We start from the raw sequence: 17924 nt of genomic DNA on the forward strand, positions 1-17924 counted from the left end.
ATGATAATGATGAATGATATGAATGTGAAACCACTTGGGTTGGATTCCTAATTGTTTAACCTTGGTTTTGGTCAATTTTCACTTGCTGTTTTGAATTTTTCACCTCCTTTTGACCCTAGGCTTGTCCTAGTGGTCTTGTTTCTCATGTTTGAGTTTGCTTTTCAGGATAGGAAGCAAATGCTTTAAGGAGATTAATGCAAGTTGATTGAGTTTGGTTGATTGTTATGAACTAACTTGTTCTATTTTGTAGGATGCTTAGCTCACTTGCTTCGGGCTTGTGCTTGGCACATGTGATTGATAGTGTTGACTGTTGATTCTTATTTGCTTGTTTTGACTTTGTGATTGGTATACTGACTGTATTTGATTGATTTCAGGTACATTAGTTGCTAATAGTTCTTTGAGAACTTGCATTGCTTTGCTTGATAGCATTTGCATTGAGGTATAACACCTTCTTCTTCATGTAGTCTGGAAGACCTGGCTTGTTACCTAGCCAGACACCTGTCTGAAGTCCTCCTTAAGAGGCAATGTTTGTGCTTGTTTATTTTTGTCCCCAAGCAGGAAAAGACCTTTGTTAAGGCAATTGGCAGACACAAGAGGTGTGTAGTCCACCTCCTGCTATTCTGTTGAGTCGTCCCTTGGCTCACATCACATGTTGATGCCTTGTGGACATTAACCCAAGATCAGTTGAGTCAGTGTCGCAAGTGTAGAAGGGTTCCCACTTTCATGACCCACACTTCATTGTCTGAAGCTCTCCCTGACCAGGGATAAGAGCTGTGAAGTCTAATCTTCACTCACCTTTCATCTGGCTTCACCTTGACTCTCAATGTCAAGGTTAAGAGCTAACACCACCCAGATACAGATGGCTTGCTCTTGCAGCCTAACCCTTTGTTTGAGCCCCACTTGTGTGTATATAGTGTGTGCTATTTGTGATTGTTTGCTTTGCTGTTTGAGCTGTTTAGGATAGGCTTGCTTCCTGTGCAAGTTAGCTAGAAACCTTGACTTAGGGATGATTTTGCATGATAACATCTAGGCTCGAGTCGTAGTCTCCCTAGTTGTGTCTCCCTCTGTTATCTGGTTAGGCTAGTCCTGTGTCCCTGCGTAGGGGAACTACGTCGCCCTGATCCTCATACCAGATGAGGTACGTAGGCAGGAGATGAGCTGATCTCTCCGGGCGCCCGTCTTTTTGTTTTGTCTTTGTGTGTGTTAGGAGATGGATGTAAGCCCAGCGATTGGCATTCCGTATCCTCTTGTTGTGTGCTTGGAGTCTGGTATAAGTCCATCAAGTGGCATCTGGTTTCCAGTGTGGGTGTGTCTGGTTCGGAAGCTGATGTAAGTCCAACGATTGGCATTCGGGTTCCATGTTTGCCCGTGTTTTGTGTGGAGTTTGACGTAAGCCCAGCGATTGGCAGTCGATTTCCTGTGTTGTTTTGTTTGTGTGCGTGAGCCGAGCTACGGATGCTCTGATTCTTCTTCGTCCGAGAAGATACGTATGCATAGGATGCGACATCCTAGCGAGCATGTGTCGTTTCCCCAGGTCGAACTACTTTGACTCTGATGTCTATGCCTGATAGACTAAGTAGGCCCAGGATGCGATATCCTGCCGAGTCCGTCTTGTTTGTTTTCTTGTGTCTCCTTCAGCCAGTGTTTGATGTGTGTTTGAGCAGTGTTTTAGCAACCATTTTCCTTCCTATTATGCGTGGATCCCGTCGAGTACGACGGATGCGTAGGGGTGCTAATACCTTCCCTTCGCATAACCGACTCCCGATCCCATTCTCTTTGGTCGCGAGACCATGCTTTTTCCAGGTTTACTCTGAGTGTTTCCTTTCCCTCTTTTGGGATAAATAACGCACGGTGGCGGCTCTGTTGTTCTTGTTTCCCGCCGGTTTTTCGCGTAATGCGACAATGACGATCCACCTATTGAGGAAAAACGAATTCCACTGGGAAGGTCGAAACTCTGTTAGGGACAAGGACACGCCGTAACCAACTCAGCTGGGGAAAAAAGAAATAAGCTCCAATAGGGATCAAACACTCCGCTGAGGAACTGAATCAACACAAACGTCTAGGGATACCCCTAGAGTCAACTACTTGGGGAACCTCAGATGTTTCGCACTTAAGAACTTGCTTCTTACTGAAAAGATGTTGATATTCTTTTTACTTGCTTTGGAAATGTTTTTGCTTTTACATTTTAAAGAAAACTTGATTTTGATTTAAAAATTTTAATTTCAAAATGATCATAATAAAATTTAAAACTATTGGCTGAAGTAAATGAGAGTAGAAACAATTGGATAAAAGCTCAACTTTATTTAATAGAATGGTAGTCTATAAATGACAAGACTCCATAGGTTTTACAAAGTTGAAAATGGTAGTTTACATGGAAAGGGTTACATTGAATACAAATGATCTTTAATCTTTCTACCAAATCTTGATATCCATTGTGTTGTTGACCGCTGCTGGAGATGAACCGATGTCAACCCTTGTGCTCAAACAAGTCTCCAAAATCACTGAAGAGTAGCAGAATGCAGTTACTTGCCATAATCCCTATTTTTTTGCATAAGTTGCCCCAAGGTGGGGTACTCAACTTATCGGGAAATTCTTTTCTGTTTTATGTCTCTAATTTTTGCCTGGATCGCCCTTTCGGGTTTTCAATCCACCCAGACACTCATTTTTGCCTAAGCCGCCCTTTCGGGTTTTAACTTAGCGAACCGTTCTTTTCTTTTTTTAGGCGAAGTATTTCTTGACTGCATCTGCGTTCACAGGACGAGTGAACTCTTCACCATCCATAGTTGTAAGAATCAATGCACCGCCTGAAAAGGCTCTCTTGACAACATTTGGGCCCTCATAATTAGGAGTCCATTTTCCTCTAGAATCTGGCTTGAACGGTAAAATCTTCTTGAGCACAAGGTCACATTCTCTGAATACCCGAGGCTTGACCTTCTTATCAAAAGCTTTCTTCATTCTCTGCTGATATAACTGACCATGACACATGGCAATCAATCTCTTCTCTTCAACTAAATTCAACTGGTCAAACCTGGTCTGGCACCATTCAACTTCAGTCAAATTGGCTTCCATGAGCACATGCAATGAAGGAATCTCAACCTCTACGAGGAGCACTGCTTCCATACCATAAACAAGAGAGAAAGGGGTTGCCCCCGTTGAAGTGCGGACGGATGTACGATACCCATGTAAAGCAAACAGGAGCAACTCATGCCAATCCTTGTACGTGACAACCATCTTCTGGATAATCTTCTTGATATTCTTATTTGCAGCATCAACAACCCCATTCATCTTGGGTCTATAGGGAGAAGAATTATGATGTGCAATCTTGAAGTCTTTACAAAGGGCTTCCACCATATTATTATTCAAGTTCGATCCACTGTCAGTAATGATCTTACTTGGCACACCATAACGACATATAATTTGATTCTTGATAAACCTTACAACAACTTGCTTGGTTACATTTGCATACGATGCCACTTCAACCCATTTTGTGAAGTAATCAATTGCCACTAAAATGAAACGATGTCCATTCGAAGCTTTGGGCTCAATCATCCCAATCATATCAATTCCCCACATGGAGAAGGGCCATGGGGAAGAGATAACATTCAAAAGTGTAGGAGGAACATGAATCTTATAAGCATAAATTTGACACTTGTGGAATTTCTTCACAAATTTGCAATAGTCAGATTCCATTGTCAGCTAATAGTAACCTCCTCGCAACATCTTCTTCGCCATTGCATGTCCATTAGAATGAGTACCAAAGGAACCTTCGTGCACTTCGGTCAGCAACAAGTTTGCTTCGTGTCTATCCACGCATCTGAGAAAAACCATGTCAAAGTTTCTCTTGTAAAATATATCACCATTCAAGTAGAAATTACCAGCTAATCTTCTCAAAGTCTTCTTATCTTTCAAAGATGCCCAGGCGGGTAAATCTGACTTTGGAGGAAACACTTGATGTCGTAATACCATGGCTTCTCGTCTTTGATCTCTTCAACAACAAACACATGAGCTGGTCTATCAAGACGCATCACAGATAAATTGGGAACTTCATTCCAATACTTCACTATAATCATTGATGCTAACGTTGCAAGAGCATCTGCCATCCGGTTCTCATCTCGAGGGATATGATAAAATTCAACCTTTGTAAAGAAAGTCGAAATCCTCCTCGCATAATCTCTATATGGTATCAAACCGGGTTGATTTGTCTCCCATTCTCCTTTGATCTGATTCACAACCAAAGCGAAATTACCGAAGACATCCAAATACTTGACTCTAAGATTCATGGCCTCTTCAAGCCCCATAATGCAAGCTTCATATTCTGCCATGTTGTTTGTATACTTGAAAGTCAATATAGTTGTAAATGGTAGATGCGTGCCTTGAGGAGTAGTAATCACTGCCCCAATGCCATTTCCATATTGATTAACAGCTCCATCAAATACCATGCCCCAACGGGAACCAGGTTCTGGCCCTTCTTCTAGCAATGGTTCATCACAATCTTTCATTTTCAAGTACAAAATTTCTTCATCAGGAAAGTCATACTGCACCGACTGATAATCTTCAATTGGTTGGTGAGCCAAATGGTCAGCCAAGATACTACCTTTGATTGCTTTCTAAGATCGGTATTCGATATCATACTCTGATAACAACATCTGCCAATGGGAAATTCTCCCAGTTAAAGCAGGCTTCTCAAATATATACTTGAATGGATCCATTTTGGATATCAACCAAGTGGTATGATTCAACATATATTGACGCAGACGCTTAGCAGCCCAAGCCAATGCGCAACAAGTCTTCTCAAGCATTGAATACCGAGTCTCACAGTCGGTGAACTTCTTACTGAGGTAGTAAATTGCAAACTCTTTCTTCCTAATCTCATCTTGCTAGCCAAGAACACAACCCATACTATCGTCAAGCACAGTCAAATACATGATCAACGGTCTTCCTTCAACAGGTGGAGACAAAATCGGGGGCTCAAGCAAATATTCCTTGATACTATCAAATGCTTTCTGGCAGTCTTCGATCCAATCACAAGACTGATCTTTCTGAAGAAGCTTGAAAATAGGCGCACACGTAGCGATCATGTGGGAAATGAATCTGGAAATATAATTCAAGCGGCCGAGAAAATCTCTGACTTGCTTCTCAGTTTTGGGTGCATGCATATCTTGTATTGCTTTGACCTTGGCAGGATCAACTTCAATACCCTTCTCGCTGACAATAAAGCCCAACAACTTACCAGAATGAACACCAAAAGTACACTTATTGGGATTCAAGCGGAGTTTATACTTCCTCAAATTCTGGAATAGCTTCAAAAAATGTTCAACATGTTCCTCTTCATCAATTGACTTAGCAATCATGTCATCGACATATACTTCTATCTCTTTATGCATCATATCATGAAAAAGAGTAGTCACTGCTCTTTGGTAAGTCGCACTAGCATTCTTTAGACCGAAAGGCATCACTCTATAACAGAATGTTCCCCAGGGTGTAATGAATGTGGTCTTCTCCATATCCTCGGGTGCCATCTTAATCTGATTATATATGGAAAATCCATCCATAAACGAAAAGACTTTGAATTTAGTAGTATTATCTACCAACATATCAATGTGTGGCAGAGGGAAATCATCTTTCGGACTGACTTTATTCAAATCTCTATAGTCGACACACATACGGACTTTTCCATCTTTCTTCGGCAAAAGCACAATATTGGCCACCCATTGCGGATACTCAGCATTTACAAGGAAACCGACATGAATCTGCTTCTGAACTTCTTCTTTGATCTTCACAGCCATATCAGGATGCGTTCTTCTTAACTTCTGCTTGACTGGCGGGCATTCTGGCTTCAACGGAAATCTATGCTCCACAATATCAGAATCCAACCCAGGAATGTTTTGATAGGACCAAGCAAACACATCTGAATATTCTCGAAGAAGATCAATCAACCCCTTCTTAGCATCTGGACACAATCGAGGCCCAATCTTGACTTCCTTCACATCATCCTCGAAACCCAAGTTGACAAGCTCAATCTGCTCTTCAAATGGATGAATAATCTTTTCATCTTGCTCAAGAAGATGAGATAATTCATCACTCACCTGTACATCACTTTCCTCTTCGGCTTCAAACACAGGGAATTCAAAATTTGGAGAAGGAGAAGGATCATTGTATTCAATGGGGTTAGGAATCAACCTGCATAATGATTTGATATTTTGATTTTAGAGAAGTGAATTTGTGACCAAATATTATGCAGATGGACAATTATATTGTTTATTTATGTTTTTTGTGATGACCATTTTCAGAAATAAGCAAAAAGTTAAAACAAAACATCAAAGATGTGGATGAATAGAACTAATTTTATTAATGATCAATTTAAAATGCCCAAACAATGTTCACTTCTCCCTTAGGCATAGGAGAAGGATTTTAAAATATAAAAGCAATTACTTAGACCGATGCAAAATAACAGGAATATCAACAGCAGTCCAATTGTTGCATGTCTGTCCATGCGTCACAAAGTTGGTGCAGTCTTCCTCTTTACTATCCTCTAGCACGGCATCTAAGTGTTGTTCATTCCCATAAATGAACCCTCCACTACGGAAGCTGAGTTGCATCTCTTCAGATCTAACGGTTGACGAGCCCTTCTGGAACCCCAAACCAGTTCTTCCCTTGTTATCGGCGACCTCTACCACACGCCCCCACTGATCAACAAGACCTTCTTCCACAATCTTCTGCGCATATTTCAGAGAGGACATATGTGCCCCAACTCTCTTTTCAGCAGCAATAGATAAGGCTTGGAACGAAGTCCCAACCTCATCCTCAGCTTCTACATAGGAGAAAGATGACAGATGGATAACCAACAATGCTTTCTCACCTCCCACAATCACCAACTTGCCATTCTTGACAAATTTGAGCTTCTGGTGTAGAGTGGAAGTAACAGCCCCTGCTTCATGAATCCATGGCCTTCCCAATAAACAGTTGTAGGCTGAGTGAATATCTATTACCTAGAAAGTAATATGAAAATCACTCGGATCTATCTTAACTGGAAGGTCCACTTCTCCAATAACCGTCTTGCACGAGCCATCAAAGGCTTTGACAATTACTCCACTATACCTCATGGGAGCTCCCTGATAAGACAACTTTGACAATGTTAACTTCGGAAGCACATTGAGTGACGAACCAGTGTCAACTAACACATTTGACAAAGCATCTTCTTTGCAATTCATAGAAATGTGCAAAGCCAGATTGTGATTTCTTCCCTCCTCAGGGAGTTCTTCATCACAAAATCTCAAATTATTGCATGAAGTGATGTTAGCCACAATGTGATCAAATTGATCCACAGTAACATCCTGCTCCACATATGCTTATTCAAGAACTCTCTGGAGTGCTTCTCTGTGTGCTTCAGAATTCAAAAACAGAGACAGCATGAAAATCTTGGTGGGGGTCTAAAGTAACTGCTCAACCACATTAAATTCACTCCTCTTGATCAGTCAGAGTGCCTCATCATCATCACTATTGGCTTTCAAATTGCTGGATTCACCAGACTTATCCTTTGAACAACCCACTGGATCTACATTGGGCACCTCCGCCTTCTTACCAACAATCAACTCTTCTTTGTTCTCCGGGAACACCGGTCCAAAAACTCGACCACTGCGGGTCACCTTCGTAACATCTGCAATGCTCACTACTGAACTGGTCGTAGGCAACGGGACCTCTTGACCATTCTCCATCATCGTAGCATTGTACTGATATGGTACAACCTTATCAGATGCATACGGGACTGGGCCCGCTAACCGTATTACTGATGCGTTGTAAATCTTGATGTTCGCAAGTGTACGAACGCGTCAGAGTAATATAAAAGATTATCGAACCACAGAGACCAAGTGTCAATCTATCGTTATCTATTGTTATGGTGTTTATCAAAGGCAATTAAAATAGGTGTTTTTGTAGTGTGCAATTGAAAAGTAAAGTTTTAAAATAAATTTAATTAATAAAGACAGGGTCGAATGTAATTCACATAATTAAATGATAATCCAAGTACTTACTAATAGAACTACTTATGGGCAATGTTTCCTACTTTTAAAAGAACTAATTTAACAGGAACTGTCGATTTCGCATATTCAGAACCGAGTTGTACTCCCTAATCAAACCCTCTTATTGTCACTTATAAAAAGGCGCGCATTGAGTTAGAGTAGTAAACCTATTTTTAAGAAATATAGTATCTTGACTAAGTTTAAAAGTATTATAACCTGGATTTCTTAACCAAAAGAGGTTCTTACGAACCAGACTCTAAACTTATAAACGCGTCCGAAAATAGTTTCAAAATCTCTTTTCTTCTTGATGTTAAAAACTCCTAATGAACTAGGCAAAGCGCTTTCGCTGTTTTTGAAATAGTTAAAAACAATTAAGTTTAAAAAGACGTTGGACGAATTTCGATCTTACCCAACGGAATTGAAGTGCGGGAAAACTTAATTTGAAAGTTAAAATAGCCCTTTAAGTGTTTCTACAAACAATTGTACGGATTACTGGTTTAATTACGATCCTTACATTCTAGCCTTATAAATTTAGCTAGACATGGTAAAGTAAAAGTGCATTAAAATAAATAAAAGTAGTGCGAGTGCAGAAAGTAAATAATTTAAAGCGAGTGCGGAAAATAAATGAAAGTAGTGCGAGTGCGGAAAATAAATAATGTAAAGCGAGTGCGGGAAATAAATGAAAGTAGTGCGAGTGCAGAAAGTAAATAATGTAAAGCGAGTGCGGGAAATAAATAAAGTAAAGGCGAGTAATAAAAACCTGCTCCAATCGGAGGGCTGAGTAAATTGCAATGCGGAAAAGAAAATGGCGACAGGATTAACTTCCTTCCAAAGTGCTCCAAACTCGAGTACAGACTCTATCACAGACTCAATTACACAATTGTGGTAACACTCCAATGCGAAGCGATTACCACTTTATAAAACTGAATATATGCCCAAGTGAAACAAAGTTGCTTCTGATTTCGCCTTGTTCCAACGTTCGGATCTTTGTCTGCTCTAAGTTTGGGTGATTGTAAAACTGAATTCACGTTTCTATTTATAAGCAAATAAAAAAGGTGGAATTTACTTGGATGCCCTTCAACTTGAAAATAGAGGAAACCGTTTTCCTCTTATGGCGCCCGCCACAAGGCCATGGCGCCCACCACAAGCACAAAGTGGGGCGCCTTAGTGGAAGTGGTGGGAAAACGTGGGAGTTGATGAAAGTTTGAATTGGAAACGTCATGGCTTGGACTATGGCGCCCGCCATTGGGTAGGCCATAAGAGCAAAATGCTGATTTTTAGGGTTTTTGGCTCTTTTTCGCTCCTTTTCTCGATCGGGGCTGCTATTAAGGTAAAAAACTGAAAAGAAAGGAAAACACAGTAATAACACAACAAAACGACAATAAAATAACTAGAATGCATGCGAAATCGGAGTCGAAAATACGTAAATTTTAGTGTGATCAAACTCTCCCACACTTAAACCTTTGCTTGTCCTCAAGCAAAACATTGAAAAGCTCATAAAAGAAAATTTTGTGTAAACGAGTGCTTCAGGAAAAATTCTAAGTTCAAGTCGGGATGCAGTGATAGGTACTAACTGAGTGAACTAAGGGTATCGTGATGACACTAATCCGCAAATACGGACATAAACTTCATTCCTATATTAACCAACCCATATTATCCCACAATACCTAGACCTGCCTCTTCATCTCTTTTGTGTCCTTTTCATTCAGGCGCAATCACATTAAGCCCGTTATCCGTACATACTTCATAGTAGAGTGGCCTGTTAGTGATTATGATCAGAGCATGGGATTTCTGGAACATAAATATGTGTAAATCCTTTTATTGGACCCAACTGTAGTTGTGGGGGATCGGATCATAATCCGTCCTACCGAGTTCAGTGCCAGATACCTCTGAACCAACCAACAGTGGGTACTGCTTTTCTTTTTCCTTTTCTTTTTGTAGCAATTTTTTACAATCCTTTGGTTTAAACGACTTTGTGAGGGTCACCTATACCAGAGTTGCCTTTTTGCTTTATTTTTTTTTGTTTTTTTTTCTAGATCATTCACTTATTTGCATCGGTCCCCTACGTAGAGGATGCGTAGGACGGAGCTGACTGCTGAGATAAACTACTAAGAACTTATACAGAAATGGTGATTAAGGATATGGTATATGGGGTTTCGGGAATGATTCGCAAAGTTCTCCCAAGTCACCGCATCCTTACTCAAAACATGTCCTTAAAACCTGAAAACTTCCGAAATGACACTATTTTCTTTTGCAAAAATTTTTTGGTGAGGCTAAAGGTATGGGGAGGTAGGATTGTACTAAAGATCTACTGTATTTGGTGACTCGTCAGACTCATGCATTATACTAGAAAGCAAAATAAACAACTGAAAGGGAAATTAAACAACTAAAAGGAAATAAACAGTTTAAAAACAGCAAATAAACTGAAAATAAAAGGAAAACGATAAATGCTCCTCCCACACTTAAATCGAACATTGTCCCCAATATTTCGAAATAAGATAAGGGAAGATTTACCTGGCAACCTATTGCTGACCACTAGTGCCCTCTCCATCCTGAGGTGGACGACGGGAACGGGTACGACGACGGTCTCTCTGATCCATCCTCGCCTGCAGGGCATCCTGAGCGGTCCTCACCTCTCGAAGGTTACCAATAATGGAACCTTGGGTGGCTTCAATTAGTGCCATGTGTCTCTGGTTGTATTGTTGTTGACGGGCTTGTGTATCGGTGATCACTTGCAGAGACTGTAAAACAGTGTCATAGGACCTGTCTGTCCTCCGCTGCGATTCTTGCATGAAGTTCATAGTACCCGTTATTTGTTGCTGGAGGGTAAAGAGTAGGTCGTCACGCCTTTGCTCTCTAGCCAGGTGGTCACACCACATCTCCTCTGTAATATAGAAGCCAGGAGTGGTACCTGCAGAAGAAGAAGATGGTGCGGTGTGTGGTGGTGAAGGATGATGGGGGGACACATGTGGTACGGGAGATCTCTCTCTCCGACCATATTCATCATCAGTGTCTGGTCTCGCCTCATCAAGAATGTTAGGAGGAAGAGGACCCAAAACAGGTGGAGCATCTAAATCGTAGGTCCAGTTCCTCTCGTTACGTATATCTGTACGTCTAGTGCAAGGTAGAATAACAGATGGGATGGCTACACCATGAATCATAAGTGTATAACCTCCTTCTCTCCTTGAACGACACAATTTCATGTCTCTCAGAAATTTTAAGTTAATTGTGCGAGGAGGTAAGGGGTCTAGGGTAGCCAACTCATTGTTCAGGTTAAGTGCCCGAGCAATAGACGTAATTAATCCACCAAAAGAAATCGGTCCCGCCTTATTCAGAGTTAAAATCATATGAGCGAGCATGAACGGAACCGAATTAATTTTCCTATTTGTGAGGCTTCCTTGCAAAAATAGAAGCTCTCTAGCGCTAACCTTATTTGGATTCTCCCGGCCGAAAACAGTGCATGCCAACAGATATCTAAAAACTCTGATGGTCGGGTTATGGATGGTTGAGGCAAGAACTCCTTCAAAAGAGTTAATGGAAGTGTTTGATAGACGCTCCCAGAAGGAAAATACCTCAACAGCCCATTCAGAATCCAAATGGGCCTCACAAATAGCATCCTCCCCATGAGGGATCCCTAACAGACTGGCTAGTTCATCGGTACTGAATTGGTATTCAACAGCAAACATTCTAAATTGAACAGTACCGACTGTGCTAGCAGTGTTAGGGCGGACAACATAAATTAAAGAACTTAAAAATTCAATTGTCAGCCGCTCATAGGTGGGTTCTTTGTTGAGAAAGAAATTATGCAAACCTAAGAAGTCTAATAAATGGAAAATGCTATGGTAGATGCCTAAAGTATATAGACAATCTTCGTCAACATACCTCGTCGGGAGAAGTTCCCGATTTTGCAACCGTTCAATGATTCTTCTTTGTCTCTCCCCTGGTTTCCCTCCTCGAAGAACGAATCCGTTGAACTCCATTTGAATGCTCTTGAAATGTGGATGAAGAAGATGAAGTGGTTGGTGAAAAGGTTGGATTTTTACAAAATCCGGCGGATGAAATCAAAAACGGAAAGTGGATTAGTGATTTGTGTGGTATGATGGTTAGGAAAGTATGAGCTTTTTGTGGGTTCAAGGGCTTTTTTCCAAGGTGAAAAAATGGGTTTTGAAGGTTGTAAGTTGCAAAAATGGTGAGAAGAGAGGTCTGCCCCGACCATTTACAGACGCTGTGGCGGGCGCCACAGGTCCTATGCCGGGCGCCACAAGGCAAAATCTGGCTGGGCCAGATTTTGGTCCTTTGGTTTGGGCTTCGCTTGTGTTTTGGCTTTGAGGGGTCTGGATAGGATTTGTCTTGTGATTCTCCTAGTTTCTTCGACTTGCATAAATTGTATAGAAATAAAAGCGAAAATAAAAAGTGAAACTGAAACAAAAACAAAAATAGAAATTAACTATAAATAAATAAATAATTAAAATGCAAATAAAATATAAAACATATATATATAAAAATAGAAATACTAATGTATAGTAGTAGTTTATATAATATCCAAATGCGATAATGAAAAATGAGTAATGCAAATACGATAAATATATGAAAGAAAACTAAAGTGAAATGGTGAGATCAGGTATTAGGGTGATCGTCTGCCTGAGTGGATTCACGGAGCACGGCTATCTCCTGCCTGAGCTCGGCGATCTCCTGATATAGACAATCAGCTTCAGTAGCATGGGTGAGATCAGACACTCCAATCTGTAAAGTTAGGTCCGCCACTTCCTGTCTAAGCGCTGCAATCTCTCTACGACACTCAACAATCTGGGTGCGTATGTCGGGTGTCTGCAATGAATGATTATTAGAGAGAACAGTGATTCTAGGAGATGGTGGTGCAGGTGTGTATTCAGCAACTGGGGGCGATCTCGGCTCCTCAACGGTCTCTCCTTGGCCCTCTAGAGCATAACTCCAATTCGCTGGATCATGCACACTAGTCATCATAGGGTCTGGCAATGTGAAGTAATGAATGGCCTCATTGTCGATTAGCAATCGGAACTGACATGGGTGGAAAGAGGCTCTCCTCATCAATCCTCTGGTCAAACAAAAATCGATGTCCATGGTAGTATATCTACAGTAGGTCCGAAGATGCAACAGCTTGCGAGACAGACCCAAAGCGACAGCAATCTGTGTGACGATTCCACCAACATGGATGACTCCTTCGGTGGATCTAGAGATACCGCTGAGATTATTCAATAAAAAGTTCCCACATGCTACTGTACGAGACTGGGATGCGCAAAATAATAGGAAGATCTCCTCTTCACTCAGTAGAGTCTCTGCATCCTGTCTTCCCAAGAAGGAATGTGCTAATATCATCTGAAAATATCTGAAGGCTGGGTTATGTATGACATAAGATAACTGTGTAGATGGATCCTGGCTTCCGCCGCCTGATATATCACTCCAAAACTTCTCCACTTCCTTACCCAGGAAATATCCCAAAGGTGTCTCCGGGATAACATCAGGAGTAGTCTAGAAACCTAATAAGTTGCCGAACTCTTTCTGGCTGAAGGAGTACTCAACTCCAAAGAGCCTGAAAGCAGCATACCCATCTGGTCCAGAATATGGGTCATAGTCGAATGAACTCAGGAACTCCAAAGTCAGGTTCCTATATGTGTTGCTCAAGTCATTAGCAAATTCGTCCCAGTGGAGCTGGTGGCTAAGGAATCAGATACTAGGCTCGATACCCAGTGCCTCCATACAATGCTGATCAGGGTAACGTGTGGGTGCCATAGGGCGCTGGTATAAAGCAATGTAGCACTCCCTCTGAGCATTGTCTCTATAGGCGACATGCATGTCATCAAAACCTTGCATCCTGTAAAAGTTAGGAAAGTGATCCTGAAAATACAAACCATTCAAACTTTAGTCTCAATGCAAAATAAGAGAAAATAAAATAAAAATAAAAATAAATGTAAATAAATGCGAAAAAAAAAGTAAAATGAAAAGAAAAACCATGGGTTGCCTCCCACACAGCGCTTGTTTAACGTCATTAGCTTGACGGTTAGAATTTATACACCTGTAGTAGTGGTAATTGGTGGATCAATCAGGGTGTGGCTTGAGTAGTATGTTGGAATGTCTCCTCCTTCGTAGAGCTTCAGTCTTTGTCCATTTACAAGGAATGGACTACAGGTATCGTTCTTGATTTCTACGGCTCCGGATCTCAGAATCTTGGATACTTCGAAGGGACCAGTCCATCTTGAACGTAGCTTTCCAGGGAAAAGTCGTAACCTAGTGTTGAAAAGGAGAACAGAATCGCCTACATTTAAGTTTTTCTTTACTATTCTTTTGTCATGATAGGCTTTTGTCCTCTCTTTGTATATTCTTGCATTTTCGTAGGCGGATTGCCTAAGTTCTTCTAATTTATGAATGTCTAGGATACGCTTCTCTCCAGCGGCTAAGTAGTCTAAATTCAAAGTTTTAATGGCCCAATAGGCTTTATGCTCTAACTCGAATGGTAAGTGACAAGATTTTCCATAAACTAGTTGGTAAGGAGTAGTTCCTATAGGGGTTTTGAAAGCGGTTCTATAGGCCCATAATGCTTCTTGAAGCTTCTGAGACCAGTCTCTCCTAGAAATAGAAACAGTTTTCTCTAGGATCTGTTTTATCTCCCTATTAGATACTTCTACTTGGCTTCTACTTGGCCACTAGTTTGTGGATGGTATGGTGTTTCTACTCTATGCCTAACTCCATATTTTCTTAAAAGTTTGTCAAATATTCTCGATATTAAGTGTGATCCTCCATCGCTTATGACTAAACATGGTGTTCCAAATCTAGGGAATATATAGTTTTTAAATAATTTGATTACTACCCTAGTGTCGTTCGTGGGTGCAGCTATAACTTCAATCCACTTAGACACATAGTCTACAGCTACTAAGATATACCTATTTCCTAAGGATGGTGGGTTATCTTTTTTAGAGTGATTCTTGATCACCAAGCATTCCTTGCATTTGTATGTCATTGTTTTTCTTTTAATCACTAACCAAAAGTACAAAAATATGTCATCTAACCTTTGTCTTGCAGATGAAGCAATAACAGGTCAAGGCAATTAAAGGCATTCATTGAGCAATAGATGGTGGTTATTCTTGAGATTTGAACCCCACAATCATTCACAAGAGTTCATATGAGCTATGATGACATTTTGAAGCAAAATCCCAAGTGGTAGAGGCTTGAATCTCATCAGAACATTTTCAGATCATCTGAAGACCTAGAAAGTCAACTGCAAAGTCAACTGTGGATTTGGAGGTGGGAAGTGATTGGAAATACTTCATTCATGTTCAAACAAGTCTCATTTGACATTTCAAACACTCACATTGAAGAATTTGAGGTCCAGTAAAAATTTTCCCAAAATAGAAAGTGACCCATAATTTGAGATTTCCAAAAATGGAAGGGTTTTGGACCAACTTCAACTCAATCTTACATCATCAAAAAAGCTTCAAATGAAATTTTATTGAACATTAAAGTTGTAGATCTTTCTCTCCCATTTCCAAAATGTCCAAGATCATGGATTTATGATGTGTGGTTGAGGAGATATGATTAAATCAATGCCAAGTATGCATGGGACTTCAAATGGGCACATCTTTTGATTCAAAGCTCCAAAATGAGTGGTTCTTTTTGCAATATTCTCCTCTTGACCTCTAATTTCCAAATCATGCATCACATTACATAAAATCTCATCACATGATCACTTGCTATTCCATGTCTTTTTTGGAGGGAAATTGCAAAATTCAAAAATGGTGCATTGTATGGACATTTTACCATTGCCATTGGGTTTAAAAGAGGATTTTAAGTGAGAATGATGAGGCAAAGGGTACTGTTCACGTGCAATTAGCCCATGCACCATGCATTTTGGAAATTTTGCAAAACACCTTATTTCACTTAACCAAATTAATTATGGATTAGCAAGTTGATTAAGAAGGCATATATATACTCTAATCCTAACAAAATTGATAGAGGTTAATCATTTTTTTCACATTTCAAGATCCAAATTCTCTCTCCCTCCAAATTTTTCTCTCATTCATAATTCAAATTTTTTCCAAAGAACCTTGCAATTTTACTTCATATACTTGTTGCCTAGCTTTGATTCTGTGCAGATCAAGTGTTGAATTGGTGAATTCGTGCAAGAATCAAGTGGTGGAAGTTCATGAAGTTGAAAATGGAGTTTCTGTTTTGAGCTAGATCCAGCACCTTTCAAGCTTCAATTGCTTCATCAAACTTCATTTCAAGTATTGTAGAGTAGATTTGGACCAATACAAGTTGCGGATCGTGTGAATTCAAAGGTTCTGCCCTTCAAGAGGTCATAATTCAAACCTTTTAATTTTGAAATCCATGTATATATTATTGTAGATCTTGTTCTCCTGGTAATTCTGGTGAAAGAATCATGTGATTTGATGCGCTATTGACTGAGTTATGGTTGATTCAAGTTTTATGTATGAATTTTCTCTTGTTTGATTCTCTCTTGATATGTGGAATTAGGCTTAGCTCTTGTTTGATCCATAATCTCCATGAAAAATGCTTTAAAATGATATATGATTTGTGGTGTTCTGGAAAATTTTCTGGAAAAACGCATGAAGATTGCTACTGTTCATCTTCTTCCTCATGAAGAAGATGAAGTTCATGCATTGGCAACGGTTTCATGCAATTAGCAACAGTTTCCTGGTTTTGTCCATGCTGGCATAGGGTTTCCTTGTGACTGGTCCACGCGTTTGCCTTGCTTGCGTATCCATTGGTCCACATTGTTTGCCAAGACCACATCAGCGCTGACTGGCCACCTGTATTAATGAAACGGTGCGTTTCATTTGGCCTGGCGCGCTTCATTAAAAAATCCACCGAGTTCGATCCTTGGCTGGTGCTTTTTATTCAAATGTTCATGCATTTTATTCATTTTCCCTCCTTATTTCATGCTATGTGCTTCACTTGTTTTTTTGTTTTTTCCAACTTGTAAAATGCATAACAATTTGAAAATTGATCCAAAAAATACCTGGTTTTTTGCATAGTGATCCTTGAGATGTCTAGTTTTTAATGATGATGATTTCCAAAATTGTGCATGGCTGGATTTTATTTGGTGCTAGGTTATGTGATCATGTATCCACTTGTGACCTTGCCTTGCTTATCTCATTGTGAAATGCTTGTTTTTAATCCAATGAACTTGAAATTTTGCATGTTGATTCTAGACACATTGATGGAAATTTTGGTTTTGGTTTGACATTTTTCCCATTTACCATTTCTGTTTTATGCTTGTGTTTGCATGGTGTGACAATTTGTGTCACACCTTTGATTATCCAACTTATGCAATTTAATTTCCATGCCAAATGATCTTTGATGCTTCTGATTTTTTGTATGTTAATCATGTTAGATGTCTTGATTGCTCATGATGTTTTCCAGATTTATTTGAATCATTTCTGTTTTGATTTGAATTTTTCATTCATGATGATCACATATGAGCTTTGAAATTGTCTTGGACTTATTTTGATCATGAAATGCTTTTGCTTAATGATTTTGATGTGAGACTTTTTAGGATATGTCAATATGTGTTTGAAGTTGCAATGTGTTGAATTTCAGCTCCTGTTTTGAATTTTTTCTTCATCTTTGACCCTAACATGTTTCTCATACTTGTTCATGTGCTATCTCTTGTGGTGTTATGTAAACCTTTGTCATGTATTGTTATATTCATCATGCCTCAAAAACATGTAAGTTGCTTGTTCATGTCTTACCAACTTATGTATCTTTATTATCCAAGGGAAAGGATTTAATGTTGACTTCCTAGTCATATATTGTCTGTTTGTTTGTTGACTTTGTTTGTCTATCTGTGCATTTAACCTAAACCAAACCCTACCCCTTTTTCAATCTAAAACACCCACACAAACCTTGACT

This window comes from Lathyrus oleraceus, chromosome 4 (genome assembly GCF_024323335.1).
Source record: "Lathyrus oleraceus cultivar Zhongwan6 chromosome 4, CAAS_Psat_ZW6_1.0, whole genome shotgun sequence".
Classification (NCBI taxonomy): Eukaryota; Viridiplantae; Streptophyta; class Magnoliopsida; order Fabales; family Fabaceae; genus Lathyrus; species Lathyrus oleraceus.